Below are 17475 nucleotides of genomic sequence, written 5' to 3' on the forward strand. Positions count from 1 at the left end.
GGTTCGAATCTCGGCTTGGACATTTTTTGTCATAACTTCTTTCGTCTAGTAAAAATACCAAACGACCTCCAAAAATTGCATAAAAATACTCTAAAAATCTCTAGAATTTTTCTATAGCATTTTTAAATATTTTTGAATTATTTTTGGGGCTCAAAATGAGGAAATTTGGGTTGTTACACAAGGTTGGGCATTTGAATGTAATGGAGAGTGGATATCTTCATTATTCAAGTGGTGTATGCTCACGGATGAGCAGTTGATGACAATGAAGGGTATGAGACCTTCATTTGAATTGTGTGTGAATATACCAAGTGGTATATGCTCAAGGATGAGCGTTAAGAATAATGAAGGGTATGTGACCTTCGTTATTATGTTGTGAACAACGAGTGAAGTTGTAAACAACGTTGGGTAACTCTTCAGGGGGAGAGTTTTTGATGTGTGCTAATAGGGGGAGAATGTGTGGTTAAGTTAGGTCTTCATTACCTGAAGAGAGAGTTTGCCCTCTAGGAAAGGGGAAGAATGAAGGAAACCATCATTCATATATTGGCATGAAGAGAGTTGAGGCTATGGGATTAGCCTAACTTAAAGGTATTGTCAAACTTCAAAAAGGGGGAGATTGTTGGTGCAATATTCCCTAGGGTCAAGGTTGACCAGGTTTACTAAGCTTGAGTTGGCTCAAGCTCAAGTCTTGATGCTTGGGTTTCGATGTTTGACAATACATGGTGACAATACATGGAGACAATACATGGAGATTGCAGGTGTAATTGTTCATGTGGGGAGATTGTGAAGGAGAGTCAAGTAGGTCAACGTTGACTAGATACTTAATTGGAAAATCTTGGTGAGTGAAGTCAGGTGAAAGTCCTAATGAGTGAAGCCAGGCAGAAGGAAAGTCCTGGTGAGTGAAGCTAGGCAGAAAGAAGTCCTAGTGAGTGAAGCTAGGCAAAAGGAAAGTCCTGGTGAGTGAAGCCAGGTAAATGGAAAGTCCTGGTGAGCGAAGCCAAGCAGATGAGAAGTCATGGTGAGTGAAGCTAGGCACAGGAAATCCAGATGGATCAAGGTTGATCGGACATCTGGTGTTAGGAAGTCCAAGTGGGTCAAGAATGACCGGACACTTAGCACGAGGAGAAAAGTCCAAGTGGGTCAAAGGGATTGACCGGACACTTGGTAAGGGAGTCCTAGTAGGTTAAGGGTGACCAGACGCAAGGCATGATGTACCAACAGGTCATGGTTGACTAAATGTTGGTTTAGGGGACTTTGGACTTGATTTTGGGCAAAAACCATGGGCTGAATCGATCAGCCGATCGATTGGCTCATGCCCAATCAATCGGTTGATCGATTGGGTGAGTCCCCACGACAAACCTCCTCCTAATCGATCAGTGGATAGATTGGGAGAAGCTCACAATCACACAGAATAGCTCTGGATCGATCGGCCGATCGATTCAGAGTCTCCAATCAATCAGCCGATCTATTGGGAGCTGCGATTTCGTGCGATAAGCCCTGGATCGATCGACCGATCGATCCAGGCAATTCCTGAGAGCACAGAGATGCTCTGGATCGATCGATCGATCGATCCAAAGCATCCCCAATCGATTGGGAGCAATTCAATCGATTGGGATTCGACCGTTGGCGCTGGATAAAGACGTTAGCATGCGATTTCGTCGACAGAACTCTCAGCTTTCTTCTCTAGCGGCACCAGCGATTCCACAGCTTCTCCACAGAGTTCTCATTGCCAGTTCTTGAAGATTCTTGAAGGCTTGTGTTGGTGCACGTCCAAGTCAAGAGGCGAGGAAGAAGTTCGGGTTAGGGTTTCTTGTGCAAATTTGTAAGATCTTATTGTATTTTGTTTTCCTTTCCTTTCTTCGTGTTCTAAGAGCTTGTAAGGCTTCTCCGCCTTCGGTAGTTACCGAAAAGGAGTGTTTACATAGTGGAGGGTGCGTGAGTGTGTGGATCCTTGAACTAGTCAACTCTTCTTGAGGTGGATACCAAGTAAATCCCTAGAGTTAGCATTGTTGTGTTGTTTCTTGTATTTTTCGTTGCTATCATCTTGAAGAAACAAGCAAAGACGAGCACAAGGTCGCACTGAGCTTTCACCCCCTTCCTCTAGATACATTTTCGGTCCCAACAGGAGGCGCCTCAAACAATCTTGGAGGTGCCTCGGACTGTTTGAGGTGCCTCAAACCAGGTTGGAGGTGCCTCAAGACTGCAAGTCAGTGCAAGCACCTTCAGCACTTCGTTGAAGGCGCCTCCAGCTAGCTTTCCTGCTCCTTTTGACTTCCTTTTAGCTTCTAATGCACCGATAGCTTTAGTGATTGCGGCCAACCGGAATAGGGCTCACCCGAACCCAATTCCTGGCCTTTTCCTTGAGCAGCCTTCCATCCTGGCTTTACGTCCCTCGAACATTGCACATGTTCTTCTCGCCCACCGGTGTACTCTTCTGTAGCTCTCTCGTCCTTCGGACGCACCGAGCCCGTCGGCTCCCTTCCCGTGCTGTCCTTCTCGCCAGCTGCGTCTTCCGCTCGACTTCCTATGATCCTAAGTTCCTGCACACTTAAACACATGGATCAGATAACAAGCAGAACCTAACTCGACTTGGTTGATACATCAAAACAACCACAAGGTTCAACAATCTCCCCCTTTTTGATGAGCATCAACTCAAGTTCAAGTTAGGGATAAAATAGACAGGTAGTAATTTAAAGAAATTACTAAACTAAGATTTTAAGCACAAAAATTACAATAATAGAATTTGCAACATAAGTTAGAAAAAATATTAAAATTTTTAATTTTTCTAACTCCCTCTAAACTTGTACCTAACTCTCCCCCTTTGATCACAGCAAAAAGAATAGGGTTAATGAGTTAAAAATTTCTAAGTTAAAAAAAAATTCAAGTCTTAACATAAGTCATTTTCAAAATGATTTTTGAGAATTTCCAAAAAAAAATTCTAACTTTAGAGGACCTTTTAACTTAGGTAAAAATAGTTTTAAAGTTTGTCTAAAAAAATTTTAAGTTAAAAAATGATTTTTTTAAAAAAAAATTCGCAAGAGAATTAAAATTATTTTTACAATAATTTCTAATTTCAGAAGAGTTTTTAACTTTTTGCAAAAAAAAATATTTTTAAGAATTTTTTATAAGTAAAAAAAATTTACACAAGAATTTTTCTAAGTAAAAATGTAAGAATCATTGTTCTGAGTATAAAGAATTTCCAAAGAAAATGTTTAAAATGCTTTTCAAAGCATTATATAATTTTAATTTTAATATTTTTATCAGAAAGTTAATTAAACATTTTATTTCGATATTTCGGCTTCCAGGTCGTGGCGAGGTACTAGGCCTCCTTGGTTATTAGAACAACAACAGTTTCCTTAGACAAAGCCTCATAAAGAAACTCACTGTTTAATTTTCTCACTGAAAGCCTTTAAAAAAATTTAATCTAGCAATGATTTTGGAACCCAGTAAAGGTTCCTTCCTACTGGATTAATCAGACACTTAGGGGGTACATAGTTTCTAGGAACTTTCCTAAGTTGTCCCTGCTGTTTTTTAATATATCAATTTAATTTTCCATAAACCCTTAGTTTTGATTTTAGAAATTTATTTAAGCATGCATGATTATTTTTCAATTTTTCAATTTTAATTTTTAATTTTTAATTTTTAATTTTCTAATTTTAAATTATCATACATTTCTAGTATGCATGCTTTTGCTAAGTTCAATTTCAATTCAGTATTTTTTTTTCTAATTTTTCTAGATCTTTCATAAGCACTTTGATAAATTGAAAGAACTGAGTAGGAGTGAGATCACATACCTTACTTACCTGACTTGGTGATTCTCCCCCTTCATCGTAGCTTTCTTCTTCTAATGATCCTCCCCCTTCATCTATGCTCATCTCTAAGTCCAAGTCATCTTCAAAGAGATGGTTGGCCATCAGTGCTACTCCTAAGAAGGCTTCGACTTCTAACTCAGAGGATGAAGAATCATCCCATGTAGCCTTCAGGGTTTTATGCTTGGAGGAATTTGGCTTGTATTTTGCCTTCTCCTTGTCTTTTGTCTTTAGCTTTGGGCAATCATCCTTGATATGTCACTCTTCGTTGCAGTTGTAGCACCGAACCGTTCTTTTCTTTTGCTAGTGACTTCTCGACTGCGATCGAAATTTATTAGTTTTAAGAAACTTATTGAAACGTCTTACCAGTAGCACCGCTTCGGTTTCGTCGATCGATGCTTCGGAGTTGGGATCATCTATCTTGGCTTGTAGGGCAATGTCGAGGTTTGACTTCACTATTTGTTTGGGCTCTGTAATTCGAGACTCGTGAAATTCAAAGGTAGAAAATAAATTCTCTAACGTACTTACCTCAAAGTCCTTAGAGATGTAATAAGCAACTCCTAAGGACGCCCACTCTGGAGTTCTTGGGAAGGCGTTGAGTGCATACCGAATGGAATCTCGATTTGTTACCGATTCGTCGAGATTTGTTAGTTGCGTTATCAGCTCCTTGATTCTTACTTGAAGTTACGCTACCTTCTTGTTGTTGTTCATCCGGAGATTCGTCAGCTGGGTCCGGAGGATGTCCCTCTTTGCTAGCTTCGCTTCTGAGGTACCTTCGTGGAGCTCCAGGAATTTATCCCAGAGGTCTTAGCGAAGTCCTAGCTTCCGATCCGACTTACCTCCTGGGGCGGTAGGACACTAAGCAGGTGGAATTCTGCCTTTCCATTGGCCATGAAGTCAGCTTGCTCCTTCTTCATCCATTGGTACTCTTCTTTCTCTTTTGGGATTGTAAAGCCATATTTCATCGTTAATAAAATGTCGAAATCCATTTTAAAAAATACCTCCATTCAGCGCTTCCACGTTGCGAAGTCGCCGTCGAATTTCAGGGATGAATGTTCGCGCCGACCATCGTCTTGATCTTTGTGCTTCAGTCGACGGCTAGTCCTTCTGAGGCTATCTAGCTCTGATACCACTTGTCGGTGCAGCGAGGCCGGCAAGAGGGGGGTGATGTAACGACCCAAATTTCCTCACTCCGAGTCCAAATAGTAATTAAAAATATTTAAAAATACTTTAGCAATATTATAGAGATTTTTAGAAATTTTTAGAGTATTTTTATGTAATTTTTGAAATTCGTTTGGTATTTTTACCAACAGAAACAAGTTGCAAAAAATAAAGAAATTAAGCCGAGATTCGAACCGAAGACCTCCGGTTAAGCAGAGCCTTTAGTTGTCTCGGCTGACCAAGTGCCCAAGCGAGCGTTACTGATTAAAAAAAGAATGAAATTTATTTAAATAGTAGTTAATAAATAGAAAATAAATAGGAATAAAAGGGATTCGACCGAGATTCGAACCCGCGACCAACGGCCCAACCCGAACCTTAAGCAAATCCAACTGACCAAGTGCCCAAGCGGCCCATGCTGTTTAGAAAAGATAGCGAAATAATTTAAAGGGTAGTTGATAACATAAAATAAATAGGTATAAAAAGGGTTTGGCTGAGATTCGAACCCAGGACTCCGACCGTTCCAAGCCTTAAGTGGTTGCGGTTAGCCAGGCGTCCCAACGGATGTTTCGTGATAAGAGGGAAGAAAAATAATCTTAAGTCATAATTAACTGAAATACCTTAAGTATACAAGGATGAGTTAAGAGAGGGGTTAAGTTATTTCCTTTCTCTCGATCAGAATCCTCCTTCTCGCTTACGATGGCAGAATTCGGGCGGAACAGCAGGAAGCTAAGGTGTCTCCGGCGGCCGGCGAGTACCTTTCTCCGTGAGGTCTTCACACCATCGTGATCCTCTCGTCGAGGATAACTTGTTGGTACAGAGAAGGGGCCGAGATTTCAAGCTTCTCCGAAACCCTAGGAGCCTTCTTCTTCAGTAGTGAGTCCAAGAACGCCAAGGTAAGTGCTACTTGTTAGTTAGAGACCTAGAGCCAATCATTTGATGATTGTATGGACTCATTGTATCATATTCTTGTATATTAATAAAGGCATTTGTTTGGTTATTATACTTATTTATATTAGTGCCAAATAGACTAAGTATAATAGCGTCCTTGAGTAGAAGGTTCTTACCTATATCAATCGATTGGTTGAATCGATAGTGAGATGATATAGGGAACACTACTCTAAATCATTCCTAGTCGAGTATTAACATTCAGGGACAATGTTAATACAATAAGACTAGCATGTAGGTTAGCTCGATGACTTGATCTCATAAGTCATGGATATAGAGATATCAAGCTGACACATGGGTATGCATTAGAGAATGTATACTGAATGACCCGCCATGAGAAAGTATCATGGATCGTTATATGAGTGTCATATACTTTCTCATGTGGCTATTAGTATGACTATTAGTCCTTAGACCTGAAGTCACCATGGATCCCTACATAAGGAGTTATGTACTTTGGTTTCGTCAAACGTCACCCGTAACTGGGTGGACTATAAAAGCGATTACTGGGTATATAACGAATTATGTAGAGGGATGTGAGTGATGTAGATGGGATCTATCCCTCCCATATGACGGGAGCGACATCGGTATTCTTGATAGAGTGAGACCACTAAGTGCATGGTCATGTCCAAATGAGTCAACATTAGATGTTGAGCTAGTGAGTCTACTTGGAGTTCAAGATTTAGATTGATTAGAGGATGACACGGTCTATGCCTCATATTGATCAATCTAGATGTCTAGGAAAGAAGGACAATGTCTCATATATTGTGAGGAGTCACAATTAGTAGTCACAAGGTGATGTCGGATCTCGACATTCTTGTAACTTTGGTAGTAATGATGTGTTGCTAGATACCGCTCATTACTTATGCTCCTAAATGGGTTTAGGGCATTGCCAACGTTACAAGAACCTATAGGGTCACACACTTAGGACAATTAGATGGAGATTAGGTTCATATGATGAACCAAGAGGATTAGATTCATTTGATGAATCAAATTGGATTAAGAGTAATCCTAATTGGGCTAACTTGAGTTCGATTCAAGTTGATTCATGTGTTCAATGAGTCTAATTTAGATTTTGACTCATTGAATCAATTTAATTTAATGAATTAGATTCATTATATTAAGTTGGCTCGAATCAAATGGTTAGATTATATCAACCATGGTAGAGATTGAGTCAAGTTTGACTTGACTTGAGAAGGAAGACCAAAGGTCAATTTTGACTTGACCTTTTGCCACCTCATTGGTGAGTTGGCATAAGGTGGACCAATAATGATGTTCCACATCATCATGGGTGCCACCTCATGGAAGTTACAAAGTCATTCTCTTTAATGGCTTCATATTAATTGCAATTAATGCAATTAATTTGGGAGTTTTTGAGAGTGGTCGGCCACTTTGTGTTGGTGTGTGAATTCATTTTTCCATTCAAGTGGTGTAACTCCTTCTTCTTCCTTGGGTTCTCTCCTTGCTCTCCCTCCTCTTCCTTGCCGTGACCTATCAAGGTGCTAGCACACCTTTGTTTAGGTTTTCTCCATCAAGAATTGTTCGTGTGGATACTTCTAGAGGACCGACGCTTGACGGTCTAGAGATCCGGCAACTTCTTGGACGAGCAGGAACGCGAAGGGCTTCGCTACAAGGGTAATGATCTTAACTTTAGTGTAGATCTAAAGTTTTTACAAACTCGTACAAGAAAAAGTTTTTCGAAAAGTTTTGTTTACGAATCTTTGCACGAGATCCATGTCTTTGGGTGACTCGGGGTTTCCGCGACGCGAAAAAGCGGTTTTCGCGGCCCGACGAACCCAACACTACTCACCTGCGATAAGGGTAGTTTCGAGCTTTAATTTAGTGTTTCTTTTAGTTTTCGGAATATGCTGTAAAGGATTGTGGTTGCTTGGGAATTTAGAGTAGATCCAAGATTTATTTTTCCCTTGTAATTAGAAATTCAGATTTTTATGCAGATTTTAATTAAGCTTATAGTGCAGATTTTTATTTAAGCTTATAGTGCAGATTTTAATTAAGTCTATAGTGCAGATTTTAATTAAGCTTATAGTGCAGATTTTTATGTAAGCTTATAGTGCAGATTTTAATTAAGCTTATAGTGCAGATTTTAATTAAGTTTATAGTGCAGATTTTTTGTAGAACTTGTAGTGCAGATTTTTTGTGGAATTTATAGTGCAGATTTTTGGTGGATCTTGTAGTGCAGATTTTTTGGTAGAACTTATAGTGCAATTTTTTAAAAAAAGATTATAGTGCAGTTTGGTTAAGTATTATAGTGTAGAATTTATGTTTGCATAGTATGCAGAAATTGTGTAGCATAGAATGCAGAATCTTGATTAGTAGAGTATGCAGATTTAGTTTTCAGTTTGTGATTTTGGCTTAGTATTCCAGTTTAGATCATGTTGTAACATGCTTAAAGATCTCTATTACTCTATAAAAGTATAAGCTTTACATAAGTATCAAGCTTTAACAGATTTTTAGTGTGGAATAGCTATGTGTAGCATTACAGATTTTGAATTGTTTAGCATTGCAGTTTTGATGGTTTAGTATTGGAAGATCCAATTAGATCTCTAGTAGCTTAATTAGATTTGCATATTTTATTAAGTTTACAAGTGTAGATTTTATTAAGCTTACAAGTGCAGATTTTATTAAGCTTATAAGTGCAGATTTTATTAAGTTTATAATGCAGATTTTATTAAGTTTACAAGTGCAGAATTTTATTAAGCTTACAAGTGTAGAATTTTGTTAGTATAGTATATAGAATTTTGATTAGCATAGTATGCAGATTTTTGTTTATGCATTTCAAAGTTAGAATTTGTTTAAACATTTCAGTTTTTAAAGAAGCATTCTTTTATTAGAGGTATTAACAAGTATAAGAAAGATAAAGAAAAGAAAGAAAAATGTCAAGGCCTTAAGTAGATCCCAAAATCAAGACTTTACGGATTTTGACACACAAGGTGCTTGTTAAAATGGCAAGGCATTTAAAGAAGAAGTAATTAAGATAAATCAGCTTATGAATCTGTATTTTACTTTTATCAGTGGCACTGTGCTGGACTCTTAGTTGTCCTTGGGTTGGGCTCCCATAGTCGTCCCTAGGTTTAGATAACTTAGTAAACCCTACTAGATTCGGGACTAGCTAACTCGGGTCTAATTAGGGATGCATGCATAGCAAGTACAGTTGTCAGGCCCATCAACAGCATGATTATTATTTTTATCTATTATGAAAATAGTTTTCAAAACTTCACAAATCAGTTACGTGAATACAGTTCAGATTCAGCATTAGCCTAGCATCAGTGCACATTCAAGTTTTTGTGAGTTAGACAGCGCTTACTAAACAATTTTGCTTATAGATGCATTTTCCTCTTACTGCAGATGAAGGAAAGGAAAATCTATAGCAAAGGAAGGCGACAAGGAGGTATGGATGGATGTGTGATGCCTGGACTATAGAAGCCTTGGGATTAGTATAAGAATTTATTAAGATTGCCATGTATTTAGAATTCTTTCTTGTTATTGTTATACACTTTAGACCCATTACCTGAGTTGTATAATGGTTGCATGCATGTTCAGATTGATACATATATTTCAGCATGATTAGATTGATGTATAGTTTTAGTTGTGTTCATATGCTAGAGTAGAATGTAGAGATAAGTTGTTTATATTTTTCACTGCTATCAGTTGCATGTTTAGAGAGTTTAGGTATTGATCTTTACATGTGAATAACTCCAATTAAGTAAAGTTAGTAGTCCAGTAGCGCTCCGCCCTCGCAGACTAGTAGTAAGGAGGGTGGGGTGTTACAAGTTGGTATCAGAGCAGTTCCTATTCTCCAGCATCACACACCAGCACCAACCTTGTCGTCTTCAAGTAAGAAAGTACTTAAATTCCTTTTAGTATGCTTTTCCTTTTTACAGTAAAGAGAAATCTTTAGAAGTATTTGTTTATATGTGCTTAAACTAGATAAAAGTTCTTGTGTGTCTTTCTATGTTTTAATTGTGTGTCTAGAGAGTATAGAGACAATTACAAGTTTTCTCTCTCTCTACAAGATTAGATAGAAAGAAGAAGGGTGTCCCCGTACCGCTCGTACTGAGGACCGAGTACAGGAGAATAAAAAAGGACTCAAGCAGGAGGATGTTCGGGTAGTTTCGGAGTACCCAGAGGTATTCCCAGAAGAGCTACCTGGACTACCTCCCAATAGAGAAGTGGAGTTTGAAATTGAACTGGTGCCAAGAACTAACTCAATTTCAAAAGCTCCATACCGAATGTCTCCAACAGAGTTAAAAGAGTTACAAGAACAACTTCAGGAGCTGCTTGACAAGGGTTTCATCCGCCCTAGTCATCCACCCCGGGGAGCTCCAGAGTCGTTCGTTAAGAAGAAAGACGGATCTATGTGGATGAGCATAGATTTTAGAGCGTTGAGCAAAGTAACAGTTAAGGACAAGTACCCTCCTAAGAAAAAGAAAAAGACCTGCTTATGTTATTTTATGTTGACATGAACTAAGTTTTTTTATGTTAATGTTTCGCATGATTTCATGATACTTATTCAGGTTTATGATAGAATTTGACATCGTGACCTCGTTCATTAAAAGAATATAAAAAGAAATAAGTACTTCCGCTGTTTTATATTAAAAAGAAGTTTTAATATGCATGTATGTTTTCCCCTTGCAAGTAACCCCGCCCTATTAGCAGGAGGGGCGGGCGTTACAAGTTGGTATCAGAGCCAGGTTAGCCTTCCCGCTACACACACATCAAGCCTCCATCCTGCCGCTCCAAGTAAGAATTTCTGTACTTACTCTATTCTATTTATGCATGATAAGAAATGTTTTTAGTATGCATGAACCTAAGTATGACTGATATGGATTACCTTTATGTATGATAAGCGATGTTTAATGTGCACGAATATAAGTAGGGATGACCCTAGACTTATGTTAGCCTTGTTGTTATTGATGAAAATAGATATGGCTAGAAGACGCGGTAACAGGACCGAGGAGACAGTGACTCCACCAGATCTGACCCAAGTGGTCACAGACCTCCAGCGTCAGATCACGGAACAACAACAAATGATCACTGATTTGATGTGTCAGCAAGGAAATCCTGTCACCCCACCAGCAAATCAGAATGCAGTGCCCGTCATGCCTATAGCTGCACCAGTACCACCGGTAGCCCCTGCCCCAGTGGTCGGATAGGAGACCTACTTGATACAGTGGCTAAGGCTGAAGCCGGAGAATTTCTCGGGTACTTGTGAGCCATGGGATGCCCAGGCCTGGTTCAAGACAGTGGAAAGTATAGTGGAACTGCTGGACTAGCCTGTACCAGAAAAGATCAAGTGCGTATCATTTTGCTTCTCTGGAGACGCAAGAATGTTGTGGGGAAGAGTTAAGGTCAAGAGACAAGTTAATCAGATGAACTGGACGGATTTTGAAGTAGAGTTCTTCGAGGAATTCTTCCATATGCGAGTAACAAACCGGCATTACGACGAGTTCACCGAGTTTCAGCAAGGTGACTTATCAGTTAACGAAGCGGTGAAGCGCTTCAACCGTCTCGCACGCCTCTGCCCAGAGTTGGTCAGCACGGAAAGGGAAAGGGTCAGAGACTGATGCTGAAGATGCTCCGACCCGAGATAGTTTTGAATGTGGCCGGTGGAATTAATAGACCGCGGACTACAGAAGAGCTGGTTAGCAGTGCTTTAATCACTGAACACTATCAGAAGGTGGTGAACGAGAATAAGAATCAAACACAGACAGAAGGACAGAAACCTCAAGGTACCAGAGCAAGCTGAAAAGGAAACCCCAATGGAAAGAGAAAGCAATGGAACAACACTAAAGGAGGTTCAGCAAATAAGCAACCTAAGTACCCTCAGTGTACCAATTGTGGGAAGCAACATTCCGGAGTATGCCACAAGGGTACAAGAAAGTGTTACAGTTACGGACGGGAAGGACATATGGCCAGGGACTGCCCTATCCAGTCCTAGACACCATCCCAACAGCATAACCAGAACATGAGTGCCCCCTCACAGCTACACCTGATGCAAGCTGCCATTGAAGGGACTCCGATTAGCCAAGGAAGATTGGAAGCCCCACCAACTACGACGAACGCCAAGGTTTTCTCTCTCACCAAAGAGGATGTGGCGAGTGCTTCTACAGTTGTCACAGGTCAGCTACCTATTTTCAGTCAGTATGCTAATGTGTTATTTGATACTGGGACGACACACTCGTTTGTCTCTACACCCTTCATGGAGAAGTTAGAGATACCACCACAAGCCTTAAATGGAAAATTCTTAACAACCCTACCTTCGGGAGAAGTAATGCCATCTACTAATATTTTGCGAGCCGTGCCCATCAGAATCGCAGGCAGAGAACTCTACTGTGACCTGATAGTGCTTGACATGCAGGATTATGATAGTATATTGGGCATGGATTTCCGGAGCAAGTACGGTGCTTCAATCGATTGTCGCAAAAGAAAAGTAGTTTTCCGACCTGAAGCTGAATCGATGTTCGAATTTATTGGGGAACCCAAGGGAAATTGGTGCTACGGAGCCGAAGATGTGACCGGACAACTCTCTACCCTGACTATAGCACCGACGATGTTTGATGATGTATTGGGGAAGCAAACTCGTGACCCAAGCGGCCAGAGGATAAAGCAAGAAGTCTTAGAGGGAAAGAATGATGGATTCCGTATCGCTGACAGTGGAATACTATACCTCAAGGATCGTTTATGTGTTCCCGACGACCCAGAGTTGCAAAAGAAGATATTAGAAGAAGCCCACGCAACACCCTATGCAATGCATCCGGGATCCACCAAATGTATCAAGATCTGAAAAAGAAATTCTAGTGGTCCAGTATAAAAAGAGATGTGGCTCAGTACGTCAGTACCTGCCTGACCTGCCAGAGGGTTAAAGCAGAACACCAGAGGCCTGGAGGATTACTACAGCCAATCCAAATTCCAGAATGGAAATGGGAAGATATCTCTATGGACTTTATTTTAGGATTACCTAAGACAACAAACGGTTATGACGCTATATGGGTAATCGTGGACAGATTAACAAAATCCACCCATTTCCTATCAATCAAGATGACTTATTCAATTGAGCAACTGGCTCAATTATATGTCAAGGAAATTATTAGATTACATGGGATTCCTAAGACCATCATTTCTGACAGGGATGGTCGCTTTATTTCACATTTTTTGGAATGTGTTCAGAAGGCTCTTGGCACAAAGCTATTGTTCAGTACTGCCTTCCACCCTCAAACCGATGGACAAACAAAAAGGGTGAATCAAGTACTAGAAGATATGTTACGGGCTTGCGCCTTAGACTTCAAAGGGTGCTGGTGCCGATATTTATGCTTAGCAGAATTCGCCTACAACAATAGTTACCAAGCTACTATTGGAATGGCGCCCTACGAGGCTTTATACTGGAGGAAATGTAGGTCCCCTATATGTTGGTACGAAGGCGGTGAAAAGAAGGAGATGGGATTTCAGACAGAGTTCATTGACAACACCACTCGTGCTATACAGAACATCCGCCAAAGAATAGAAACTACTCAGAGTCGACAGAAGAGTTACGCGGATAAGCGACGAAGACCATTGGAATTCAGTGTCGGAGACTCAGTATTCCTCAAGGTAGCTCCTATGAAAGAAGTAATGAGGTTCAGTAAGAAGGGAAAGCTAAGCCCACGCTATGTGGAACCATATCAAGTTCTGAAAAGAGTTGGCAAGGTAACTTACGAAATAGCGTTACCTCAGGAGATGTCAGCGATCCACAACGTGTTCCACGTTTCGATGCTGAAGAAATGTATTCCGAGCATGGACCAAATGGTCGAACCACAGACAGTACAGGTTCAAGAGGACCTAAGTTATGAGAGCCGACCGGTTCAAATATTAGATCGAGACATCAAAATACTAAGGAACAAAGAAGTACTCTTAGTAAAGGTCCTGTGGCAAAATCAACGGTTCAAAAAAGCTACTTGGGAACGAGAAGACGATATGAAACGGAAGTACCCGGAGTTATTTTAAGTTCGAGGATGAACTTTCTATGAGGTATGGGGTACTGTAACACCCACGAAATAATAAGCTATACCTATGGGTATTTTTCTTTTAGAATAAAAGGGAAATGGAAATAGAACCAAAAAGAAATAAAAAGAAAGAGAAGTTAAAGTTTGAACCTTGAACCTCTCACAAATGATAAAGTTAAATTGGTGTATAATAACCACTAGAATCATAAATGACACATGAATAGCAAAGAATAGAAATTATAGATAAAGGTAAAGAGTATGATTAAATAAGGGAACAAGAGAAAGAGAAGTGATTTTCCTCCTCTTTCTCTTGGTTAAGAAAAGAAGCAAGCAAAGAACAAGTTGCCTTTCTTTCCTTCTCTTGCTATTTTCGTGGGAATGAAGAGAGTGAGAAGATAGAGAATGCAAGGGGATGAATTGGGACACTTTTCATCCTCATTGGGAATAAATAGGAATGAGAGAAGAGAAGGGAAAGAAAGTTTGGTTAATTCTTCCTCCTTCTTCTTCCTCCTCCTTTTCTCCTCCTTCTTCCTTCTCCACCGAGATCTAAAGCTCTACCTCTCATCTCCAAAAATCCAAGCTAAGGTTTCCTTCCTAAGGAAACTAGCTCACAAGAAGGAGTCCTCAAGACCTACTCCTTACAAACAAGAGAAAACAAAAGGAAGAACAAGAAGGGGGAAGCTTTCTTCTTCCTCTTCACAAGGGTACCATCTTCCTTAGGAAAAACAAGCAAGAGGATGTAAGTATCCCCTCACCTGTGGTACAAGTTGATTATGTGTTTTCCATGAGGTTAGAATGCTTAAAAACTTAAGGTCACTTCTTAAACTTTCGGCCAAGACATGAATAAAAGATTTAGAGAAGTTTAAGACCTAACTAAGCATGCTCACTATGTTATTATGACATGTATCCTAGGATAGAAGGTTAGTTGATGATCTTATGCTTGTATGCTTACTTAAAACTTAGATCCATGTTCTTAAACTTTCGGCCAAGGTGTAAATAAGAGACCTAGGAAGGCTAGGACCTAAACTAAACATGCTCACTATGTCCTTATGATATGTACCCTATGATAAGAGATTAGTTTAGTGTTCTTATGCTTGTAGGTTGCTTAAAACTTAAATTCATGCTCATAAAGTTTTCGTCCATGATATAAATAATTGGCTAGGAGAGGTTAAAAGATTTAGTCTACCATGCTCATAACTTGCTTTATGATATGTTATGAAGAGTACCTAATGTTTGCACACTTGTATGTTGATTGGAACCTAAATGTATTGCACCTTAGGGTTTCGGCCATGATGGGATTTAAAACCTAGGAGAGCTTAAAAACTTAGTATAACATGCTCATGACTCTCCTTATGGCATAATATAAAGCTAACTTAGGGTTATCATGTTTGAATGTTGCTTGAAATCTAGATACATGTCTCTCTATGGTTTCGGCCATGATGAGTTGTAGGGTCTAAGGAAGCTTAAAATTAAATCTAGAATGCTTATGATTTCCCTTATGATATGATATGAAGTTAGCATGATATTCTTATGCTTGTATGTTGTTTGGAACTTAGTTTCATGCCCCAAGGTTTCGGCCACAACCAAGTTAAAAGGCCTAGGAAGCTTAGAATCTAAACTAAATGTGCTCATAATGTTCTTTATGATTTATGGTATGAAATTGGTTTAGGGTTCACATGTTTCTATGTGGGTTATAACCTAGAACTAGGCATGATAACTTTCAGCCATAACAAGACCAAGGACCTAGGAAGCTTAGAACCTAAACTAAATATGTTCATGAGGTTCTTAATGATTTATGTTATAAAATTAGTTTAGGGTTTACATGCTTTTATGTTGCTTGTAACCTAGATCTAGGCTTGGAACTTTCGGCCACTACATGGAATTAGGGTTAGAAACTCAATTATGATTTCACTATGTGTCTCACATGCTATGATATGAAGTAGGAGATGCTAGTTAATATTTTCCATGCATGATTATGTTCCTATGATGTATTATATGCTCATTTATGTGTGCTTATGAACCATGCATGATAATGACTCTTATGATGTGGTTTAGGCTCAAGTATGCATGTTTTATGATATGACAAGTAATATGCTCATTCATGTATGCTTATGAACCATGTACTATGATGACTCTTATGATGTGCTATATGCTCAAGTATGCATGCTTTATGACATGATAAGTAAAGGCCTAAGAGTTGCTTCCCTATTAAGTGGGACTATGAGCACTCTTTATGATATGATAAGTAAAGGCCTAAGAGTTGCTTCCCTATGAAGTGGGACTAAGAGCACTCTTTATGATATGACAAGTAAAAGACCTAAGAGTTGCTTCCCTATTAGTTGGGACTAAGAGCACTCTTCATGATATGATAAGTAACTATGACATGTTATTTTACTTTGTATGGCTTGTACCAAGGGTGGGCTCCATAAGCGCCCCTAGGCCGACGGACTATGAACGGGTCTAGTAAAAGGGATGGGCTCCTTAGTACGCCCCTAGGTCGACGGTCGTAGTATGGACCTAGTTCCCTAGTAGGTTCGGGGCCAGCTACCCTGTCCTAGGGATTGCGCGCATTTATGTATGTATGTGGCACAAGCTGGGCCCTCATGTTGATATTATGTTTAAGTATTATATGATATGTTTTAAAAGACATCTTGCACATGACATGACACATGTTTTAAAAGACATCTTGCATGATATAATAAGATTATGATGTGATATGCCCTTATGATTTATATGACATGATGCTCTTTTAATTATGATACGATATATCATGATGTTTCTTTATGATATGATATGCTCTTATGATTTATATGACATGATGCTCTTTTATTTATGATATGATATATCATGATGTCTCTTTATGATATGATATGCTCTTATGATTTATATGACATGATGCTCTTTTATTTATGATATGATATAGCATGATGTTCTTAATGATATGATATGTTATGATGCTCTGTTTATATGATACGATGTTTAGATGATTATGTCTCCATTGTTATATGCTTATGTGATTATGATATGAAATACATTTTTTGTGAGTAGGAAAGGATCTTACTAAACCTGTGTGCTTATAGCTTACTTTCCTTGTACCACAAATAAAGGCAAAGAATGGATAAACTAGGGGAGCCGCAGGAGAGGCAAGAGATGTGTGTGGTGGTGACTCGGCTAAGAAAAAAAAGACCTACTTATGTTATTTTATGTTGACATGAACTAAATTTATTTATGTTAATGTTTCGCATGATTTCATGATACTTATTCAGGTTTATGATAGAATTTGACATCGTGACCTCGTTCATTAAAAGAATATAAAAAAAAATAAGTACTTCCGTTGTTTTATATTAAAAAGAAGTTTTAATATGCATGTATGTTTAACCCTTGCAAGTAACCCCGCCCTACTAGCAGGAGGGGCGGGCGTTACAAAAACTCTAATCAACAATCACATAAACCTAACCCAGAATCTAACTCATACCAAATTCAACCCAACTTTGATCGTGGTATTGCTGTCGAGGAATAAATGGCTATCCGGAGGTAGCTCTTGCTGAAGATCTAGGAATTGTGCT

The sequence above is a fragment of the Zingiber officinale genome, chromosome 5B (genome assembly GCF_018446385.1).
Source record: "Zingiber officinale cultivar Zhangliang chromosome 5B, Zo_v1.1, whole genome shotgun sequence".
Classification (NCBI taxonomy): domain Eukaryota; kingdom Viridiplantae; phylum Streptophyta; class Magnoliopsida; order Zingiberales; family Zingiberaceae; genus Zingiber; species Zingiber officinale.